Raw genomic sequence first — 17,124 nt, 5'->3', positions numbered from 1 at the left:
CATGTTAGAGTTATAAAATGAGTCCAGAAAATCAAACAATATTGGTTGCAGTAAAAAGATTTATTAAAAGAAATACTAATTATTAATGTTTAAATCTAAATACTGTCTGAATATATTAATTTACATACATTAGAATCGTATTCAAGATATTATTCTAAGCATAATGATACGACAGGAAATGTTTGTCATACTATTAAGTTAATTTGTCTTGAGGTATATTTATATCCCCTTATTAAATTCTTCGTGTGCTTGTATAAAATTATTTCTTTTCTTTACCAAAAGCAGAAATCAACTGCTCTCTACTTTCTCTTTTACGGCAAATTAAAAAAGAAAATGTGAAATTTTAAATATGGTTGTAGCGATGTTAAAATGCTAGAATGTTCGAGCGGGTTAACAGAAAGCTCACTAGTGACAATTTCTGAGTTATTCTTAAAAACATTAATTCTTTTCTCAGGAAGTCGCCAAAGTTTTCTTGCCTTAATAATAATTTCATATAGTATTTCATAATAATTTATTGATATATTGATTACACTTTAAAATTTAAATCAATCAAATTGCAAGTGTTTTGCAGCATAATTTTATATGTTTCTATTTTCCTTAAAAATTTAGTATCACTTTATTTGTAAATTAATATTTCTACTATGATCTTGAGCTTGTTTATCATGTTAAACAGGATTGTCCGTGCGTATTATCTATCACAATAGAGTTAAGTTTTGAATTTTTATTACATGTGTGATATGCGATAGGTCATTTTAATGTGCAATTTTCCATCGGTATAATTGTGAAACGATAGGATTCGAGTGGAGGTCCAGCTATTTATTAAAATGAAAAGTTTTTCGGGTTAAAGAATGGAAATAATCATGTCTTGGGTGGTTTTACAAATAAGGGATTTCTTGGTACTCGATAAAAGAACAGAAAATTTGATTATAAATTTTTAATAAGATAAGAAGAAAAAAAAATTGACGGTCTTGAGAAAGACGAATGGCTAAAATTAGTTGCCAATGGGGCTTAGATTTTGACAAAAAGAAATGTTGGATTCTTTTTTGTTTAATTTTTTTAATGCGGTATATGAGGAAAAAAAAATTTCGTGTGTGGGAGGGGCACCATTGAGGGACGAGTTTGAAGAAGAGTGCAGGATGAAAAGAAATTGTCAACTATTAGAGTCTGACGCGTGGAAAGAAAATGATTATGCTATTTAAGCACTGACACCCACCTGTCTTTTATAATGGGCATGAAAAGACTGGATCCTGAGGCTTGCCGTTGAATGACTTCAAAAAGTGGATAAGTATCACTTTACACGTTTTTCTTTACTTTTATATAAAAGAATTTTGTGGCTATAAACGTACGTGTTCATAGAGGATTAGTTACGAAAAAAAGAAAAATCCTTACTATAAATGTGATGCAAATATAGGGCAAATGAAATTTTGATGCCCATTATAATTTGATTGTTGAAGAAAGTGCATCTTTCCAGTTGTTATTAAATAAGTTTATAAATTTCGGTGATACTGAAATTCACAATCAAATTCATGCTAAATCAACCGAGAGAGGTCATAAAATGTAAAGTAAACCTAATAAGATATTAACTATGAAGTCCATTTTTTTTTTAATTTATTGGACAATATCACAATACTTTTTGAACATATTTTCTGGCTTGATTTCTTTTACTTTAAATTGTTATCATAATTATATAAATTTTGTTTAAATTAATGAATTGCATTTACCAAAGTGGGACATATTTTTTGTTGTTTTATTTGTATGTTTAAATTATATATTGTGATAAAACTCTGAAAACTCTTCCATTTTGTGCCAACACTTTTTTGAGTAACTGTGCATACGGCTTTAATCCTCATCATTAAGAATAGGGACTGCACATTAAAAATTTGCAGGGATACCGATACAACCAATCTACACTAATTATATTAAAAAAGAAAGGGGGTGATCATAAGGAGAAAATGAAACTAGAAAAATAAACTAAGTTTCACGATATGCTTGAAACAAAATTAAATACGAAAGGCTGTAAAAGCAAGGTTATGAAAATAAAAAAGTTTTCAGATTCCTTTATTTCGAATGCTGCGGATGGCGAAAAATATCAGGATTTAAGCCATGTTAAACATCGCAAAGATACGATATTCTTAAAACCTATAATCAGCATTAATATTTTCTATTTGGCATGCCCAGGGCCCGGAAGATTAGAGGAACTCTTGTCCAAGCTACCTTATACAGATAACAAACTGTTTTAAGATATGAAGTCTAACCAAATTTATTTTCTATATTTCAAATCCCACATAAACTTAGAGAGCAAATAATAAATTATCTGTTATAAGATGAATACAAAATCATCATAGCAGTGGTCTACAATAGAAAAAAAAATCATGCTCTGCCTATTTAATAACGCTGAACCTAATCATTCTTATCTTTTCAGAAGAATTTTTGCAGAATTCGAATTTTCAAGTACTCTTAAAAATGAACTGGTTTAGGATTAGCGCTAGTTTTTAATTTTACTGTATAATTATTGAGCGTTAAATGTTAGGTTCTTGTTTCAATTCATTTTTTTTTATTCTGAATATAACTTGAAATTATGAGTAAAGTGAGAGTATTTTAATGTTTTGCAGCTTTATTTAATAAAAAAAAACTTTGCAAGAGAAAAAAAAATGTTTCTTTAAAATGAAATCTTTTTTATCATTCATTTGAATTTTAGTAGCTTTTTTTATATATATTTCTCCCACTAAGGAAAAATAGGAACAATAAAAATATTATAATAAAAATATGAAGACTTAAATAGAAGTAGTAAAAAAAATAGTATAGAATCTAGAACAATGGAAATAAACTAATCTGCATATCCCACTTTTAATCTCTTTGAAAGTTGAATAAACGCACCATCCTTTTAAATTCAGCAAGGGAAAAAATTGAGCGCTCACATCAGAAAAGGTTTGTATACTCATAGATAAAGAGACTAAATTTATACTGATATTTGAAAAAAAAACTAAAAATATATCAAGAGCACAGGAGGGAGATAAAGAGGAAAGCACTAAAAGTGAGAATACATACTATTCGATATTAGATTTTCGCTTTCACGTAACTTTCTAGGTCAAAGAAAAAAAAAGAATTTTTTAAAGTTAGATGATAAACTGCATATCCATCAATCATGAGCGATTGTTGGAGGAAATGGTTAAGCCCAGGGGCATGAAGAGAAATCGGCAGATGATATCATTATCAAAGCTTTCAACCTTCCCCAACCATTACGGGTTGGATTTCATACGAGATATTTAGATGGGTTGGAGATGTTTTCTCAAATGGTTGGAAAGGTGCGACTGGTAATCTTTTTTCGCTGATTTGCTTATATTTTATTGTGATGGAAAGATACCAAGTTTCATTTCATACTTAGAAGTCTAAAAGTAATTCGTTACAGAAATATTTTTATACGGATTTTATTCATTATTTGAATTTATTAGTTATTAAAATAGTTAACAAGTTTTCCTATAAATATTTTGCACGATAGAATTATTATAATTTTTTAATGGTTGTTTTGAATTATTTTTATAGGAAGGGTGAGCAAATAACAATACGAATCATACAAAATGCAGTCAATTCATTCGATATCATAATCATGCGGCAAACATCCAAAATCCATCTACACTGCACGTGATCTATGGTTCCCCTTAAATATGCAAAGGATACAAAAATGAAACTGGGGTTATGCATTTGATCAGTAATTGATTTTATTAAAGCAAAACACTTTTTTTGAAGCACTGAAAATATAAATAAGTTGTTTCTAAGGCTCGTTTATTTTCACAGTCTTTTTCTTTTCTACATAAGGGTTGGTGGCATATCCATATCGTATAGATATGTCTTTGAAAATCTGTCTTCTATAACGTAAAAAAAATGCTACGTTGACAGTTGGTGCTATGATGAAAAAAGTTACTTTTTGTTTTTAAGCATGCGGTTAAGTCTCAATATTTTGTAACCGAAAATGGAAATTAATTTGTATTGAAGTAGTATCTTTTGTAATGATTGAAAGAAACGTTGTCCCCAAACTTTTCAACTGCCAGAAAAATTATTCGTAATTTTAGGTGAAAGTACAAACTTTCCTGAAAAAAAAAATTGAAAAATTCAAAGCAGTGTCTTTTTAAGAAGTTTTGTTTTTGTACTCATGATTTCACCTTGAAGAAAAATTCCTAGTGGCTATATTAGATAATAGTCGGAATTGCATAATTTTTCTATAATAAGTCAAAGCTTCTTGACTTGTTTTGTTTTTTTTGCCACTACAAGATCGGGAAGTATTTTAAGTTCATAACAAATACGAAGAATTTGCTCTTGGCTTTTCGTAACATATAAATTTCAAACATTTTTTGCTGATTTCTAGAATATCTTTATTGTTTAAGAAATATCCTAGTAACACAATATATGATTGTATTATTCAGGCATATTAGATATACATCAGGGATTTTTGTAGATGCATTTTATGTACTAAATGCATAAGCACACAGAATGAAAAGTTAAAATAAATAGATTCTCACGAGAATAGCTGATATTTTTCTGGATTATTGAGATCAGAAGTATAACTGATTGAGAAGGAAGAAAGATTATTTCTATTAAAGAATATGTATTATTAATGTCCGATTCAATATCCAAATCGAATATAATCCATTTTTACAAGAAGGTATTGGACTTTATTAGCATTATAAAATACATTTTTTGTATTAAACCTATTCTTTATTAAAAAATAATATTGCTGCCTTTGGGGTATTTAATATTTTCTTTCTTCCTTTTTCTTATTAAATTTATATTATTGATAGAGATAAACATTATATATTGACGAGGTCATTAATTATTAACTGCATTCCTCAAATCTTTTGTTCATCAGGATTTTGGGCAAAATTCGTTAGTTAGAAATTTTTCTTAGATACGATTTATTTAACTGAAACAAATATAGTAGAAATTTTATCAAGCACATACACTATGTACAAGAGGCAATATCTGATTACAATCGATATTCTACGCTTTAGAAGATATGGCTGACGATTTGACAAAAAAAAAGTAATTTTAATGCTATTTAGGGACAAATATATTTATGATTTCATTATACATTAAAGTATGATAAACCAAGAAATATTTTTTTTTATGAAAATTGAAATGCTTAATCAATTTTTTAAACAATTTTAACAGAATCACTAAATATCAAAAAAATTGATAAGCAAATATTTGATCTCTCTATAATCTTAGTCAGTGTATGTAACACCCAATGCATTTATTGTTATTCTGCTAAAACGAAATCCTGAAAGTTCAAAATATAAATTGAAATTTCATGATTTCAAATATTTTTTTACATTTAGATTTCCTGAAAAAACGATTTGAAAAAAATCACAGGGTAGTTATATTTTAAGTTAATTCTGCGTTTCAAAGAACTTCAAAAATTATAAATGTTTTCTTCCGGTGCATTTTAAATTCCTGAGTTATCGTATTAATTTTATTCAGCGAGATTAAAAGTGGCAATTATTCGCAATGAAAGCAATGTGCCAGTATTTTATTAAATCGCTTATAGGGATTTATAAGATTTTTTTTTTCGTTCTCTCGCAGTCCTGCTTTTTTATCTTAGTTTTTGCTCTTTATTTCTTTTGATGAAAGTAAATGAATTTTCTTTTCTTTTTTTTTTCTTCTTTTTACTGTTCCTTTTTCCCCTTCAATTCATTTTCTTAAAACTTTTTTGATAATTTTATGCCTAATTGCAATCTTTTCTTTTTCATTCTCAGATAAGATTTGTCTTTAATAAATATCTTGAGATACTACTTTATGCATATACAACAAAAGCTGTGAACAAATTATAAACGTAAATTCAATAACAGATGTATTTATATGTTAAACATTTATTCTTTCTTTATTTTGAAGCGTCACAAATGAAATTTTTAAGACAATGAAATATTTATGTTTTAATAAACTGTATACGCGATATGAATTTTTCGTATCGCATATATAGTTTGATGCATGTTAATAAATATCGCACTTTTTGTGTAACTCTAAACAGTGTACTTGTGAAAGGAAGATGTAATTGTATTTGAAATAGATTTTTTTATAAAAATAAAATAATAAAAGAATATTTCAACGAATTAAAAATTCTGTAGACTAATTAAAATTCAATTTTTTTTATAAATCTTGTTTATACATTCTTAAAATTTTATTAGAAACTTACAGATTTTATTGCGATGTTTTTAATAAATTTTGTGAAAATTTTATTTGAAAAAGGAAAAACCCACTTCAGTTTATATAGTTTTCGTTCATTGAACTGTAATGTGAAAATTTTTTTCGCATAAAATAAGCATTTCTGTAGTTTTTCCCCCAAGAAATAAAATTTTGAAATTCGTGCCTCATTTGAATTTACAATGAATTTACGTATGATATATTACTACACGGATATCTGTCTATATATGCTTAATTACAGAATTGCTTATATGCTTAATTATGGAATATGTCTATATATGCTTAGTTATGGAATTATATTTTAAAAAGATTCGAATGACTCAAGTTTTATTTTTAATCGTTTCAATTCTTTTTAAGTCTCGCTTTCATCGTAATTAAATTTTAAAAGAAATTATTATTTCTTCTTGAAAATATCTACCGACTCTTATTCCTTTTTATAATTTGTTCTTTCAATGGACTCAACGGTGCTATCCACCACGGGGCCCCTATAAGAAATAACTGCCACTGCCCGTGTGTATCTGTAGTGCTTACCTCTTTGATAGTCGGAACTTTTTTGATGCGAGTCACCCCCTGAGATAGCAATAATTTTTAACGCCTAGTCTAAGAAAGTATCCTCTTCGCTTGATTCCTCTCAAATTAACCATATAGATGACTAACTACCAATCAAATCGATACAATAGAGATTGTAGTATACTCTCCCTCTAAAGGAACCAAGGTTAATGCACGAGTTTTTTGCTGTCCTTGAAAAGCTAGAAGCCAAAAGAGTAGTAAAAGCTTTCTGGAAAAGCTTTCTGGCTTGCTTCGAGGGAGGGGGAAAAAAGCAAAAAGACTGGAGAGAATAAATTAAGAGACTAAATCACCGGCACTACATACGAATTTTGAGCTCGTGACACCAAAAGAAGCCTTGTAGAGCATATATTAGATTACATATTTCTTACTCTAGGTAAGATTAGCAAATGACAAAACATTAAACAGTATTTTAAAAAGTAAACGAACTCCTTGAGTTAAAGAAAAAATTTTTATTAGATTTCATCTAAAGTCAGTAATTAGAAGTTTTAATTGAAACGAAGTTAAAGAGCTTTTAATTTTTGTTTTTAACTTTTAGCAATCTGAAATTTTCCACTTTAAAAATTTGTATAAAAAAACCTAAATTATTTTCTGGAATAATAGCTGGAAAACTCATACTGCAAAAAGTCATTTCTTAGAAACAACAAAATAAGAATACGTTTTAGAGAAAGCGTTAAGTTTATCGTTTCATTGTAAAATATCGAACGTATCATTCAGCAGAATTAAACAATAAAATTTCTTTACATGTTACTAAAATAATTTAAGAAAAAAGTTAGGGTCATTCATGGAAAATATTTATCTTTCAAAAAGTAAAATTTTACTTGAATATCTAAAGGCCAAAATAATTTCTTAATACATCGTTATATTCTTTATAGTTTTCATCAAAATATTTATTAGGAATTTAACAGCGATTTTCTTACTCGCTTATCTTCAGATTCATTAGATTAGCCATTTGATGGTCCTCAAGAATTATTATGAACTGGCCCAAAACTTGAATCTGTATTATAAAAAGAGAATAGTACTAGACTGGAATGCGACACTTATTTCATAATTTATGTAGTTCCTCTTAAAAAAGGAATGGTTTTCTAAAATGTGAAATAATATTACATTGCAATTTTTCTCTTTCATTCGGTTTCTTTTACTTTTAACGAAAATTGTGTAAATCTTTGTAAATAAGTGTAAAGAATAAAGGGAAAAAATAAGAAAAACTTTCAGCTGAATTTTTATTTGTCATCATTTGATTAAAAACGAATAATCAAGTTAAAACTTTTTTATAAAATATATTCAAGCAAAAAAATAATCCTGTGAAAAATTATAAAATATTTACTCAATTATTCAAGCCTTGTTAAGAAACAAAAATAGAGGCAATGCATTTGCGAATCTCTGTATAACGTACAGTTAAAAATTTAAAACATTTATTTGTATGCTTCATTCGATATTATATATTTTTTCTAAAATTAAAGAGTCGAGTTTTCACATTCGAAAATTAGTAATAATTGGATTAAATAATATATTTAAAGACTGGTAATTATTAATTTATTATATTTGAAAATTAATAATTATTAATTATATTCAATAATCAGGTCTGAATTAAATTATTAACTATAATTTCAAATTAAATAACGATTATTTAAAGAATCTTTGCATTTTTTGTACATGTTGTCAAAAGGATATTGTGAGCTAAGTATCATGAACCAAATTACTCTTAATTGCTTTTTTTTTAGGAGACAATCGCAAAATTTAACTAAATATTTCCTTTTCACCTATTTATATATCCAAGTGGCTTTAATAAGGTTAAACATCCATAAATTATTTTTTAAAGAAAGTCAATCAAAAATCTTACAAGTTTTTAATATTTTCAATTTTATCTTTTCCTTCTGGAAAATAATTAACATGTTTTTAAAATCACTCATTGGCAAGAAGTTAACGAAAACACAAAAGTGGATGAAAAACGAAGTTATATGCAATATTTCTTGCTCTCTAAATATTTTTTTAAGTGCTGAACATTTCATTTATTTTTAGATTCGGCTGTTTGGTACAAGTATTTTAAAAGAGCTTTTATATGTAAATAAAAATATCATATTTCGCTATCGCCGAGTTTTTAAAAGCTGCTCCAATGTACCATTTATCTATTTAGAAAAAAACTGAAAATACTTTAATAGACTTTCATTGTTAAAATATTACTTTATTTATGAAGCGTTTTTTATCAGTTCAGTTTAATAGATGTTTCGGAAATTTTAATCCGTTTACATAGAATTAAAATATGGGGTTCTGTAAATATTAATGGGGCTGTATTCATTAATAATAGTAAGTAAACTCAATTAATTCTATCTGCTTAAAAATTAATTTTTTTTCACCGCCTGTTTTTACATTTATTAATTTTAAATAGTTTCATTAATTGATTACTAAACGTATTATTTAAAAATTTTGATTTGAATTAAAGTTTTAGTCAAGAAATCATAATTAAGCAATTAATACTTGATTTTAAGAAAAATAATTACATTCAAAATGAAAATATTGAATTATTTTCCAGCATTCTTACATTTATTTATGAAGATATACTCAACTTCCATGGAAAAAAATTCCGGCAGTTTGTAATTAATAAATTATCCTTTTCGCGAAAGAAAGCAATACCAGTTTGATATATGGGAAAACTATACCTTTGATTCGTAGAGCCGTTATAAATCAATTATTTTTCTAAAGGCCTTCATTTGCCACCGACATCTATTCATCATTCCTCAATCAGTCGGTCACACTTTTTTTTTCTTCTAAAAACTGATCTTAAGCCGTTATTGAATCTCAAAACAATGAAAATGTAATTTATTTCCGCTAAAATAAAGCATAACAAACTGAAGAAATAAATAAGTGTCATCAAAGACTGTTATGAAATCTAATATAATGGGTGATCAGATTATGTTTAAAGAAGTTGTTCAACAATTGAAAATACTAGTTTAAGATTTACAAAAGATCTCGATAAAATGTCGCTTAATTTAGCTTGTAGAGCTGAAACCAGCGGAAATATTCACCCGTCGATTTTTTTTTTTTTTTTTTTTTTTTTTTTTTTTGTATGCTTGCGCATTATGTAGCGTTTTGAATTCGGTTTCAAAATATAGCGGAGAAAATTGAGTGTCTTCTTGATTTCTTACAGCTGCATAAATGAATTCGAATTCTGATGCAGCTCTGCAATTATTTAGTTAAAACATATCATTAATTTTTTTATTCCTAAGCGTGTTGAGCAGGTATCATAATTAGATGCACAGACAGGTAATAAAACTTTTGACGGATTGAAACAAGTCTGCAAATCTAGATAAGGCATATATTAAATTTCATTTCTCTAGCTAGTTGCATCTCCATGAAATCCTGATCACATTACACACGGACAGAAAGATATAGTAACTTGAAGATGTATTTCGTCCACATTTTGATAGAAATCTAGTTGTATTTAGACCATATTCCATATTTCTTGCTAAATGAGTTTGTTTTTGAACACAAACGAACAGACAAGTCAAAAAAATTCTGAAAAGTTTTAATAGGTTCTTGATTAAAATGCGAGTTTTTTCCATCTAATTTTTGTATACTCCGTATAAGAGAAAGTAAAAAGGAATAAAGAGAAACAGGAGATTTCTCTCTACCTTAATTACATGTAATAATAATAGCATGCATAAAGAGTATTGCTTTTTAACCAGATATTTTTGTCGTTGTTGAATGTTAAAGAATCTATTCCATTTCAATTGTCTTTTTATTACTTGAGCAATTGTTTGGTATTAGAATATCGTGTTGTTGAAACATAAGAATATATTTAGAATGAGAAGGTTTTCCGATTTGTCCCCAGTTCAAACTCATTAACCGATTAACCAATACATATTAGAACGATTGAAATTTAATTACGTTGTAACATTAGGAATTAACAATTTAATTTAATGCAAACTATATACATCATTAAAGCATGAAAGCTAATTTTGTAAACGTAAGTTTCATCATTCGTTCATAATTCGAACTAGAAATCGTGTAGTTCGCAATAAAATTTTACGAGACATTACGTCGTATACTTGGGAATATTTTAAATATTTCGTAAATTAAATATAAGAATATTTTTTCCGTATAAATAAACTATGCAAAGGCAAAGGCTAAAAAAAGTGAAAATAACTCATTAAATAGAATGAATTACGCTCAATTAAATCTAGATAATTATGAGATTAAGTTATGAGCATTACATTTTCCTACTACGAGATGGAGTACATGGAATATTAGAACAATGAAATCTTTCACTACATTTAACACCGAAATTCAATTTCATTTTACAACTGAAAGCATTTCATAAATAAGATCAAAACATCGATTCACCAGATTTCTTTATTACAAAAAGATTTAATTTAAAATATAAGATCAAAATCAGTCCAAAGCATTTGCAATAACTATTGAAAAATCCGATACGCCGAGTGTTTCGAATTAAGACTAAACTTTTTTTTCAGATTTCTTATAAGAATTTATTATGATGATTTAAAACCCATACCAAAAATATTCAGTCTTGGAACTTTATCGATGTTGCTTTTCTTTTGCGCAAATTTCCTTTTAAATAAAATTCCTTTTCATTCTTTAAGGAATTTTTTCATTCTTTTAAGGAATTTTATTTAATTTATTTTTCTTAAATAAATTAAATAAAATTCCTTTTCATTCTTTTAAGATTCTGAAAGTTTGAATCCAAGTTTGAATGTACTGGAAATAAATATCTTACAAGATCCATAAGATGTTTTACTTTATATTGATAATATTTATAAAACTAAATAAAGTGGGGTACACTCAAGAATTTCATTTCTAAAAAGAACAATTTTATTTAGGTGTAAGAGAAGCGGGATTGAAAGAAACTACTTATGCACACAAAGGCTCACGACAACGTTTGCATCTGTTATTATAAAATAAAATTAATTATGATAAAATTATTAGTCGGTTTTAACCCCTTGACCTACAAATTTACTTAACTCTCTAATCAGATGACACATCCTATTTAGAACATTTATTATTTTAATTCCTATAGTAAGTCATTTGAGATATGGAAGCGTTTTTAAAAAGATATTTTGCACTTTAAATTTCTCGATACTTTCACTAAATTGCCGATTTAAAATAAAAGATACAATATTTCGATGCTCGAGTCAAATTCGTCATTGCATTCGAAGGAGTTCAGAATTATAATCAGATATGATCAGCCCTTGATATCTAGTAAGAACCAGTGGGAGTGGTCTCCCCAAAACTTACTCACATAGATATTGCATTTTTGAGCTATCGCGTTAGAATGTATCCGAATGTACAGACGGACAGATGTCAACCAATCGACGGATTTTATTCAACGTTGATACTGGTCTACATTTTTAATGCTGAAACTGTCTATATTATCTATTTAGCTTTTTATTTTTTATAATTATCGTTTTCCCTTGCATTTGAACAGACAGACAAACTTTCTGTGAATAAATTTCGTTCAGCTGCCATACTGCTTTTTTTTCTCCGATATTGATGGACAGAGAGGGTCCATGGTAGCGGTGGCAAGGTCTCGGCTTCGGAACAGATGGACCCGTTTGCACAGAAGAAGCGGCGTGTAAGCGGGTCTGGTACACGTTAAATCCGTCGGGGCCAAACGCCCTTCCGCTGGTGTGGTAGTTTAAAGAGGGTGCCAGCTGAGGTGTCGTCCTCGTCATCTGACAATGGTTCAAAATTACGAGGTCCGTTCCAAAATAACCCTAGTGTTGCTTTAAAATGGGACGTAATATAACTAAACTAAACTAATGGCTCCTTCCACATGAAAGTTCGCCGGGGATCAGTAGTTGGGCTAAATCTTGACAAATCATTGAATAGAATGGTTTTCCATTGATCCCTGCTCTAATATCGTTTAGCATGGAGCAATTTTTTTTTTATTTGCATTTTCCTGCGTTTACGTCTCTTACATACAATCGTACATCTATACCGTAATTGCTGCATGGTGTTTCTTTTTGTGTTATATCAAACGTATGTTGTGTGTTATATCCTAATTTCATTTAAATCTGTCGAACACTTCTGGCGATAATCGACTAGACAAAAGACTTTCCCGTTTCTTCTTCTAGGAGAATGTTTAAAATCTCATTTACCCTAAATTCAACTTCCAAATTGGTTTTGTTATTGATGTAAGTGTACGATGATTAATTTTTGACCGCACAATCACTTATCTTTAGACGCATGGAGATGCAACTATAATATAAAAGATAAAAACAAACATATGAAAACGGTCTTTCAATGGGAAATTTTAAGAATTCTGTATTTTTGGGAATATAAGATTTTCACCACATTAATTGGTATATATTTATTATCTGACATAAAAATTGGAAAATAAACATAGATAGTTTAAGTAAAATGAATTTAATATAATACAAATCAAAATAACGTCAACTCGATTTAAATTTGACGTTTTAATAATACCAATATAAGCCGAAAGACATTGATATACATAAAAAATGATTCAAAATAACTATAAAATCTATTTACTATTGTTTCCTGTTTGCGTTATTTTTGTAAATTTTAAGAAATAAATCTTCGAAAATTAATCTTCTAATGCGAGTACTATAAATTACGATTGTAAATATAAAGCAATAATAATTATTTCATACAGCAATTGTATAATTAACAGTAGATTTCTAATTTAATTTGGCATGTATTATGTTACATTTATAGCGTTAATATCAAATGATTCAATTTATTAATGCAATGCCTGTACTGTACAGCATGGCTAATTTCAGCTTAAAAGAAGCTTGATAACAGACCCTATTAACTCGGTACCCCAGACTTGGATATTCTTTAAAAAACAGACACGAATTATTATTAAATAATTCGTCTCCCCTCGTATGCAAAACAAAAATATGAACCCATTAAATAAAAATCTTTTGACAAGATTTAGTGCCATTACGAAAATAAGGATGATTAGATATTTTTTAAAATAATTCTTCGGAACTAAACATCTAACTGCGGAAGAAATGTATGAATAAATATATGCTTTAGAATAAAAAGGAAATCTATTTGCTGATTGTTTATGTAGACATTTCTTTCCAGACACACACAATATCCTGAAAATAAAACACTGAAACGAGATAAAGTAGAGTTTTTCGCCTTTTCTTGGGAAAATATGTCTTCCTTTGAGCTTAGAAGAAAGTTCAAAAATAAAAAATAAAAATTCTTTTAAGAGCGCTGAAAATGAAGAAAAAAATTCAGTTCGTAAACAACTTTGTTGAAATGCGTGAGCTCCGGTTAAAAACCATGACTAAGAGAAAATTTCATAGCCCGTAAAAAGAGAATCCTAGAAACTGGGAAAGTTTAAAAGTTGAATCGAAGCATTTCCTGATTTAATTCCAAATTTTACGAAGTTCTAGAGAAAACAAAAGCAAAAATAAACAAAAAGGGGTAAGAATTTCACTATCATACGTCTTTTCTTTATCTTATCGCAATAAAAAAGTAAATACCTACTTCTCACGAAAATCCTTTGAAGAAAAGTAATGCATTCGTTAAATCACGCTATTTAAAAAATAAATTTTAAATAAAAGTTGAAGCTTTAAACTAAGTGTCTAACACATACTGCATTAACATACTTATCAGAATGCTGATTACACACAAAAAAACCCATTGGATCTGAAATTTCAGTTAACAAAACAAAAACTGAAATTTAATTTAAAAGTCCGGTTTATTGAGATAGTGAAACACGGAAGTTAATTCAGGGATTTTTCGGTTAATGATAGATCAGAGAGACCCCATTGAAGAATCTTATGATAATTTAAGATTTCGTTTCACAATACGTGAAAAGGATTTAATTTTTACATGAAAATGCTTTTAATACTTGCAAGTAATTATGCACTGTAAGATGAGTCTATTAATAACTCAAAGAGTAATTTGTAGGCAATTGAGATGTCTCACATCTTTGTGCATAATTCGAATAGAAATTATTTAGATTGGATTATATGTATTTTGAATTTTTTAAAGAGAGTATTTCCTGAAACAACATAATGAAATAAAAAGAATATTTAATAATAAAATATAATAAAAGCACTGTTTAAAACTCATTATGAATTGGTTTCTGTTAAAGAAAAATTGCACTAACAACATGAATATTCATGAAATACGCGTTTTTTGTTTATAAAAACCTGATGATGTCGTGTCCGAGTTACCACGGAAATTGGATGCAGAAGCTTCTAAGGATAAAGACCCCTGAGCACCCGAGAGCAGAAGTCTGACTTCTAGATCAAATGATCATGACACGCATACATTCGCTTGCACAACCCCTTTTTTTATAGACGGGGGGGGGGGGGTCATTCACACACCTCACAGATAGAAAACAGGGGAAGAATAACCATGCTCGAATCAGGACTTATACCCGGGACGCCCAAATCACGGGGAACTCGCGCTACCCCTAGGCCAGGACGCAGGCACAAAAACTTTATAAAAAAGGTTATTGATAGTTCACAATCATTAATAAATCAACCTTTCAAAAATCTCAGTTTGTTTCTGTATAGTTAAGGTGACATTATTCACGCTCAAAAAACAAAAACGATTAAAAAATAACGAAATTTACAAAAATATATAGATAAATTAATATGCGATTCGGAAATTTTAATAATTTTATAAGCATTAGGTATTGGAAGTAGCAAATAAATTACAATATAATAGCAACAGTATGGGAAAAAAATTATTATAATTCCTACTCTTAAACATTCAGAAACAGAGGAAATCAAGTGAACTTGATTTATAGGCTAATAATAACTAATAACATCATGAAATGCCTGAAAATTTAAGTTTTATACAATTATATATTGTTGTTTTCTGAATACAATACCAGCATCAATTGTTTTATGCAATAAAACAATTTATTTGTCTTGCATATTAATGCTTCTAATAAAATAATAAGATGTCAGAAAAATAAGATAAGCATTAAGCCAATGTCCAAAAATACGCGTTCCTCCTATACATTTCTAGTCGTCAATAGCAACAAACATTGTTTCCATCATATAAGACAAAAACTAAGCAATTGCAATTGGCAGTAGAGTGTCCTATTTTTATTAAAGCATATTTGTATTTTCGCCTACTTAGGGATAAAGTTACCCTCCGAATTGACTGGTATTCATGTCTTTATTTTCTGGATACAATACCAGCAACTACATGTTTTTCTTTTTCCGAGAAAAAGAAAAACCTGTAGTCACTTCCTAAACAGATATGACAAATAATTCTGTGAAAATTTCCATATAAAAAGTTTCTAAACGGAACTGAGAATCTTTTCATTTTAAAGAGACGAAGTTATGTTATTAAAATCAAAAAAATTTGAATTTAACATTCAGTTTTTCAATTCCATTTCTTTTTATTTCAATAACTTTAAACTCGTATTCTCTCCCATAAAAAGCATTTATTTCGACGATCCTTACACTGTATTTAAAATAGACTTAATCATGGGATCAGATCACTTTCTATCCATCATCGAAACGAGTCATTAACATGCAAAATAACATTTAAATCTTAATACTATATAATTGAAATGTTCCTTTAAATACAGTGTAGGGTCATAGAAAAAAACATTATATACAACAAATCATCAGTTAAGCCACTTACAAAAGATTTCCAGCTTTTACGTTCTTTCCGCAGCAGCCTAGTAGCAGAGAATCAACTTCGAATTTGAAAATCGCTGTTTCATCACTCGATTCTATTGATGATCTTCTGTAATAAACATTAACCTATCATGACGTCGATGCACGTGGCGGCTTGAAGCCGAATACTATCTTTGTTATCAAATATACCTCGTTCAGCTTCAAAATTGGATGTTTTGAATCGAAGTCTTAGCATTGCATGGTTTCATTTTCATTAGAAATTGCCTCGAACTTCTGATATTTGCTTTTTTTATCACTTATTATTGATGACATTTCATCTCATTTTTATACTATTCCACCCAATTTTGTTTTATTTTTTCATGCCAGATTCTTTTGTTTTTAGAGTAAAAGGAATTTCTGACTATGTATATAAAATAATGAAGTTTTATTTACGGTACATGAAATTATACGCAGTTTTCTGTAATGAAGTAAACTGATATTCTACTTTCACTAAAATGTCACTCATTCGAGTCAAATCAAAATCCCAATCACCCACTTCATTCAAGTTCAGTTAAATCAGAATATCAGTTCATTTAAACATACATGTTAATTGGTCCTTCTAAAAATATTCATTGTTATAATTATCTAAATCAAATAGGTTCGGGCCAATTTCCAAATTTTATTTTCAGTATTGCAACATATTATTTTTACTTGTACGAAAATTCTTTGTCTTAAATAACAACGTTTTCATTAAACTAAATTTGCTGTTAAGAAATAT

General features: G+C 28.3%; 1 protein-coding gene across 2 annotated transcripts in view; it reads right to left on the bottom strand.

Moving 5' to 3' along the window:
* The window catches only part of LOC129958367 (uncharacterized), a 484,792-nt gene extending 468,337 nt beyond the window's left edge, over positions 1-16,455 (bottom strand). The window contains exon 1 of one of the 2 annotated variants that reach the window (XM_056070805.1): positions 16,372-16,455. The gene's annotated coding sequence lies outside the window, so the exon portion shown is untranslated. The remainder of the gene's footprint in view (positions 1-16,371) is intronic. The other variant, XM_056070806.1, reaches the window with a different exon arrangement.
* Positions 16,456-17,124: the final 669 nt, after the last annotated feature.

Source organism: Argiope bruennichi, chromosome X1 (genome assembly GCF_947563725.1).
Source record: "Argiope bruennichi chromosome X1, qqArgBrue1.1, whole genome shotgun sequence".
In the NCBI taxonomy this organism is placed as follows: Eukaryota; Metazoa; Arthropoda; class Arachnida; order Araneae; family Araneidae; genus Argiope; species Argiope bruennichi.
This window is presented reverse-complemented; position numbering and strand designations above follow the sequence as displayed.